Genomic DNA, 7,024 nt, shown 5'->3' on the forward strand with positions numbered 1-7,024 from the left:
GTTTGAGATGTGGATGTCGATCCTGTTGTAGCAGTTGTTGATTCTGCTGTTGTTGGTTGTGTCGGTGCCAGAAGTAGTTTGAGATGTGGAGTCGTTCCTGTTGTAGTAGTTGTTGATTCTGTTGTTGTTGGAGTTGTTGGTGTAATGAAGTTTGTAGATGATGCATTACTCTGTCCATTTGTTGACAATTGTCCGTCATCACTGTGAAATGAAACACAATTCCCTTTATTTAATTTCATGTTATTTTGTCTCATTCTCAGATTGATGTACATTTTCTGTGTTTTATCTCCCCTAAATCTTTATTTTTCTTTACTTTGTTTCCTGATATTTTTATTTTTAAGTTTTATTGTCTCCATCCTGGATGCCCTGCCCTCATTGTGTTGAACCCCCCATTTTCTCCAATGTCACGTGTGTCACATGTCCCTGTCACCAAAGGTCCTCATTATGTCGTGCAGCCCTGCCTTTCATCAGTTGTGACTCTCAGCTCTGCTCTGCTGTTCATTCACAATGGAGGTCTAATGTCTCCTGATTTCATTTCAGTTACAGTCCCTCACACTCCAAGGTGAAGTTCATCCTGACTTTAGGTGTAGCAGCAGCATGGACTGAGCAGAGCAGAGCCAATCATCCGTACTCACCTGAGGACATCAGGACCAGCAGCAGTAGGACTCTTGTCTCCATTGTTCTAGAGATGTCCTGTCGATACGCGGCTCAAGGTTCTAAAAAGGAGGAAGAGGAGCGTTTGTCATTTTAGGTGTCACAGAGAAGGTCACATGAGGTTGGACCTTTTATTATTATTGGCACAGTGAGAAGGAAACAGCATCACAAATCCTGGCCACACAATAAAATACTTATTACAGAATCATTAATGAAAAGGAAATTTCAAAAACTGATTTACTTTTCAAAATGACTTCATCAGCAGTAACTGAATTCAAAAGATGGAGACCACAAATCACGTCCTCTAATCTGAAAACTGAGCCAGTAGAGAAGCAGAGGAAATGGACCAGAGGAGTTTTACAGTAACAGAGGACATCAGCAAAGGGAACTTCACAGAACAATTAAACAATAAAGGAAAGAAACAAAGAAATAAACAGCAAAAAAAAACACAATACAAGGATAAAAAACAAAAACTAAACTCATGGGCACCATTCGTACCAAACCCTGGCAGGACATCACACTCTGGTCTCCTAGTGCCACCTGAACTTCAACATGAAGTTCTGTCCTGGATGTCCATCGTGTAGGTCAGTCATTGTGGGTGGCCCTTAAGTTCAGAGGTGACCAAGAGGGACCAAAGTCAGCTGCAGTGTCTCACTTATGAGGAGACTTCTTAAGAATGGCGCTGGCCACCTAGAAGTCACAGAGCCCCTTATGGTGGTCACCCAAAAAGAGTTGACCCATTACCTTTGGTAGCATTGCAATGGCAGCTGAAATTGGGACTGGCACCACTGCCTAGTGAGAGGTTTGCGGGGCAGCGTTGGTTGGTGGCAGAACCCACCGACTTGAGAGTTTGAAGTCACAATGGGTGACGTCTCACAGGTTAGGATGTGCACTTGATTTTCTGTCGTTGTGAAGCCCACTCTTTGTTGACTCAGTGATGCATTGGACACTTGCTGCCCAGGTTAACACACCTGCTAAGAGCAGCACCATAGGGAGACCCCCTCCGACTATTTTAGGTTCTTTGTCCTCTGGCAGGAGGCGTCCATCTGATTGTTAAATGACAGTGACGTATGGAGTGACCACACAAGTTTGGGGGCAGCTTATTTCCAAGTCCCTGAAGGTTTATACCCTCTGATGCATTCCCTCTTCTTACTGAGGACTTCCTCATCACCTTGTCTGGCACATTGGCACTGCCTGGGCATTTTCTCACTTCTCCAGTGGATCTATCGCTTTTCCGGTTGAAGATGGACTCTGAGGACGTTAGCAGGGACATTCAGGCCAGTCTTTATGGGACGACACCAGCTGAGGCAAACTCCAGTCTTTGTGACACGTCGGCATGAGTGGGATAAGCAAGATAAGAAGAGAGATGGAGACCCCATTCGCTGCCTAAGAGAGTGCAGGCTTCTGGTCTGAGCTGTAATGGTTCTCCCCTTTCTCCGGATGGGATGCCTGAAGGGAACTGTCTTATTGGGTAGAAAACGGATTTGGGAGGTTTCTGAAGGATCGAACTTCATGTCCCAATAACTCAAGATGTAACGGAACTGCCAACATTAGCCAGACTCCTGCAAGGGATCATGGAGTGTTTGTGTAGTTCTTAAGGGAAACGTCAGGAACAGAGCATGTGGGACAACCAGGGGACACTCCAGGAAGAGGACTCTGGAACATCTGGGGGCTTCTTGGTGACCCAGAGGTGCTTTATGTCTGGATTACCATGACATCAGGGCACAGCTGGGTCCACCATTAGAGAGGTCTCAGATTGTGAGGTTGATAAAGTTGGACCAAAGTTACTTATTGGCAGGTGGGGATCTGTGGGTACGGGGGGTCACCCTGAAAGAGAGCCCAAGGCAGCCTTAGATGAGAACCAACCTTTACACTTGAAGACAAGTAAATCACTGCTAAAGGCACTCTGAAGTTTGCTTGAGCCCAAAGGGGCATGAAGACCCTCTGCCTGGTCTAGATGTTTAGTGGTGTACCTCTCTTAAAGACCCTTATTGTGGAATTGGTACTTCATGATACGGTGTCATAGATGGCCGGGCTCTTTACCTGACCAGGACTCCTCTTTGCAGAGAGGACCAGGGGAGCAAACGTGGTCAGAGCAGTATCTCCCCCAGGATGCTAGATGGCAGTCCCCATGGGTTGCAGTGATGCCTCGGACTCCCGCAGGGCTTGCGGCAGCTCATGGCTGATGCCCATTCTGAGCACCCCTGCCACCCCTCACAGCAAAAGAGACCAAATATCAGTATGGGGTCAACAAAAGATGGCACCTGTTCAGCATTAGTTAAGCTCTGGTGATCCTGAAGTGAATCACGTAATGATGGATGGCGTCCGAGTGCTCAGGCGTATTTCAAGTGTCACTTTAATCGTAAGGTGACACCAAAGTGAAGGATATCATAGGTCACAAATGGTACGGGGCACAAATGACTCTGTGTAGGATGCCAGTCAATTTAGAGTCACCTATGAAAGGGGTAGTCATGCCAGTGGGCTGTGGGGGGAACACGACATGTCTCAGAAGGAGAAGTCGAACTTAAAACAAAATGGAAAGAAGAAAAAGCCTTAAGAAGAACAGGAACTGAAACACAACACAACTGGACTTCACCCAGCCAACCATCTTATAAAAGTCCTTTGAACGCGATCTCAGGTGGCAGCGCACTGACGGGCACCAACAATTCAGCGCTTCATCACGCCAGCAGAGGAGCCACGGACACGGTGGGTCTGCCAGCTTTGGTCTTGTCACATCTGCGCCTGTCGTGCTTATTGTGGGCAGATGAGGACACAACGTCAATGCGGACGCCTTTTACTATGTGATTCTACCAAAGCCCCCCAGTACTGCGTGTTGTCAGTTCTAAAGCTGTGGTGTCCGACAGATGAAGCAGGACAGTCAGAGAACACAAAGAAGGAAACAGTCGGAATATCCGTGAGGAGCCGAGACGGGAGAGCGGGCGGAGCAGAAACGCCACACTGCCCCCTGCTGTCCAGCACAGGTATGGCGCACACTCATCGTGCCGTGCTAGTGGGGCTGTGCTCCGGGTGCAGACATCCAGGTGACACGGTGGCTTGTGAAGGGTTAGGCTAGACGGACTGGTAACAGACGGTGAGCCATCAGATCTTCTAGTGGGACATTCAAGACCCCCCACGAGTGTCGGAGTTCAGGGTCAAGGCTTTTCCTGTGGGATTCCTAAGTGCGGAATACAAAAGTGAGCTTCACTGAAATACTAAAGTCCTAAACAGGAAGTGTTTGAAGGTATCCATTTTAATCTCAGACTTTGGCCTCCGCAGTTCTAGACTGCCTGTCCCCAAATAGCCCCCCAGACTGCGCCTTACTCGAGTCACACGCTGCCCACTCAGCCCCCTTCCGTGCCATGCGGTTGGTTTTCAGCACAGAAGTCGCTCTTTGAGGAAAACTCCTGAAAATACAAAGAGACGAATCGCACGTGCCCGGTTTGCCTGTGACTGTGACAAAGAGGGAGTCGCAAAGTTCGAGTTATTCACTGAGGTGGTCGTACGTATCAGTTAGCCCATCGTACCCTGACGAGACCACCGACAGGCACCATTGGCGGCATAGCTCAGCCTCGTCAGAAAGAGAGAGACCGGCGAAACAGAAACGTCCGCGTCCAGACCAACAGGCTCGTCCGCCTTCAGCCATGTCTTGAACAGTCGCACGGGACCCCAGGCGGCCATGGCGCTCTGCGCGGGTTCGGCTCGACGCCCGAGGTGAGAAGATGACGGCGTCTTTATGTGATCGGTGCTGCTGATGGAGACGTGAAAGGGGGCAGACTGTCGGCTTGGGACTCTGACAACAATTTAGATGGTGCCCAAATAAGAGGAGTGAGGTGCGTGCAGCCGTCGCCATTTGAGCCCACTTCATACCCCGAGTGGTAAGGCGTCCGTGAAAGACAACGCCGATCGTTCGACTGCCCTGCGCAGGTGGATCTCCAGAGCGGTGCTATAAGAAGAAATGAACGTGAAGGTCCCAGAAAGAACCTTTAGATCCATAACTGAGTTCACAAATAATCGTGCCAGATAAGAACAGATTTGTAAACTGCAATGCGACTGTGATTTTCTAACGCGGGCTAAGGGCAGTTTGCCTTGAGCTGTTAGTATCTTGCTCGTCTACTTGGCATTAAAGATTTCTGCTTTGTCCACAACCTTTTAAAGCCCAAAGAACCGATAAAATACGCAAAGAGCCCTCCGCAAAATGGAGTGGGTCTTTATCGAGCAGTGGTGCATACGAGGAAACACGCAGAAGAAAACGAGTATGAAAAAGTGTGTTCTGGAGAGACTGACCTGGGATTGGGATCTGGGCGGCGAGGTGGCGCAGTCGTTCGCCTTCCTGTCTCCGCGAGTCCGCGTCACTTTTCGAGTACGCCAGAGTCCTTCTGCATTTCAACTTTGGATATATTTACAAATGAGTGTCAGCAGTAACAGAAGTACACGTCGGGTTTTATTTATTTAATTTGTGCATTTAGTGAAAGTTCAGGGGCCTCAGCAGTGCGAGCACACATTTGTTCACCGATAAAGTGCCTTCCTTTTCAGGCTAGTGGGCACCTTTTAGCGCAGTGCCACTGGACAGACCGATCGAGGGGACTGTGTGCACACAAGTGAGGGTCCTCGACTGTCGCCTAACGTCCCTTTCTTTTCTTTACACTCTCACACGTGTCCAGATGCCGCATGCGTGCGTTCAGTTTATTTGCGTTTAAATCCGTGAATTCAAAGATAAAGGAAACCGCACAAGTGCTGCAAAATGTTGCGACTTTTTTTTTTTCTAAAGGGATCGCCTGTCAGACAGGTAACGAAAGTCCACGCCTGAACCCCAAACCGCAGACGGCGCAAAGTCACCAAAGGGACACATAAAAGTGCAGTCCGGACGAAAAATGTGTGGCATGGAGACCCTTGAGGTGTTTAAACAAGTGTCACAGATAGCAGGGAGGAGCCCAAAAACGACACTCGGCAAAAATATCACAATAAAGCCAAATTATGAATGCATATCATTGCAAGACCTGAGGACGAACTGCAGAATTCATAATCCAATTAATGTATAACGGGAAAGAAAGAAAGAAAGAAAGAAAGAAAGAAAGAAAGAAAGAAAGAAAGAAATTTCCTTACACCATCCAGTCTAAGATCGCGGGAAAAATTCGTTAAACGAGGAAACAAAAATAAATACATCAGCGGCTCTGCTCAAAGGATAAACTGCGATATTGCGGGTTCAAAAGTGTTTTAAAATACACGACACAAGTCAGTTTCTAAGTGAATTGAACAAATTCAAGCCAGCCGATCACAATGAACTGTTTGTTGTTATTATCACTATACGTTTATACAGTACCTTCCTATTATAATAAGCATCATTATTATTAACACATTTTATATAGCGCCTTCCCATAATCATAATAATAAAGCATTTGGTATAGCATCTTCCTATTATTATAATTATTCTTCATAATAGTACATTTTATATAGTCCTCAATAATAATAATAGTAATAACATTTGTATATAGCACCTGCCCACTATTATAACCATCATCATCATCATCATCATTAACGATACATATCCGATTACGTTGACGATGAAGCCCCTGCCCCAGACCCCCAGACTCATCACAGACCTTTCTCTTGCGGTGTCCCGGGGCACTCGAGCGCTGAGTAAATCCCGAGCACAGGCGCGGCGCCTGCAGTTTCCTTTCCCAGTTGCGCCACTCGTTTCACAGCTGATGTCGCTTACCTCGGGTGTCTTATGAAGAAGTGGGTTAGGTTGGGTGGGCGGGGCGACGCCGTGCGTAATCGCCGATTTTTGTTATTGACACTTACATGACATGACAGTCCTTATCTGACGATCTGCCTCACAACGCCTAGTTTTGTCGTTTCTCAGCTCGCTCTCTTACTGTTTATTTACACTGAGATGTTCGGAGTCTGAAAACGCACGTGGGCCTAACGTGAAGTGGCCAGTCAAGTGGTCAGCGTCGAGGTCATTCCTTTTGCTTTGCCGTAGCTACAGTAACTGACACAATCGGCTTCTTGGCACCGCCACCCCGTTCTATCTGATAAAATGTCCGTCGCTCCATCTCACATGACAAACAGATTCACCTGCTGTGTTTCCAATCCAGTTTGAGATCGAGTAACATCGCCAGGATCTTGGAAGTTGCCTAAAGCGTTGATCAAAAGTGAAAGAGCGGATACAATCCCATGGATGGGTGGATGGGCAGGTCTTTTTACGAGCGGCCATAATGCACACCTGTCGCTAAAGACCCTTTAAGGACTTGCTGAGAGTTTCCTTTTAGGCGAGAAGCGCAACTGGTCGTCACCAAAACAAAGCCAGTGCCACATCCCATACAATTCATCACCTTAAGCACATACTTTCACAGTACAAAGTGATACA

The 7,024-nt window shown here is 47.4% G+C and overlaps 1 long non-coding RNA gene across 1 annotated transcript; it reads right to left on the bottom strand.

The window, feature by feature from the left end:
* Positions 1–47: 47 nt before the first annotated feature.
* On the bottom strand, positions 48–6,344 carry LOC120540467. Its single transcript, XR_005635817.1, has 3 exons — positions 6,255–6,344; positions 636–716; positions 48–201 (listed from the first exon to the last, which is right to left on the bottom strand). It is a non-coding gene; the product is annotated as an uncharacterized LOC120540467 (long non-coding RNA).
* Positions 6,345–7,024: the final 680 nt, after the last annotated feature.

The sequence above is a fragment of the Polypterus senegalus genome, chromosome 12 (genome assembly GCF_016835505.1).
Source record: "Polypterus senegalus isolate Bchr_013 chromosome 12, ASM1683550v1, whole genome shotgun sequence".
In the NCBI taxonomy this organism is placed as follows: Eukaryota; Metazoa; Chordata; class Cladistia; order Polypteriformes; family Polypteridae; genus Polypterus; species Polypterus senegalus.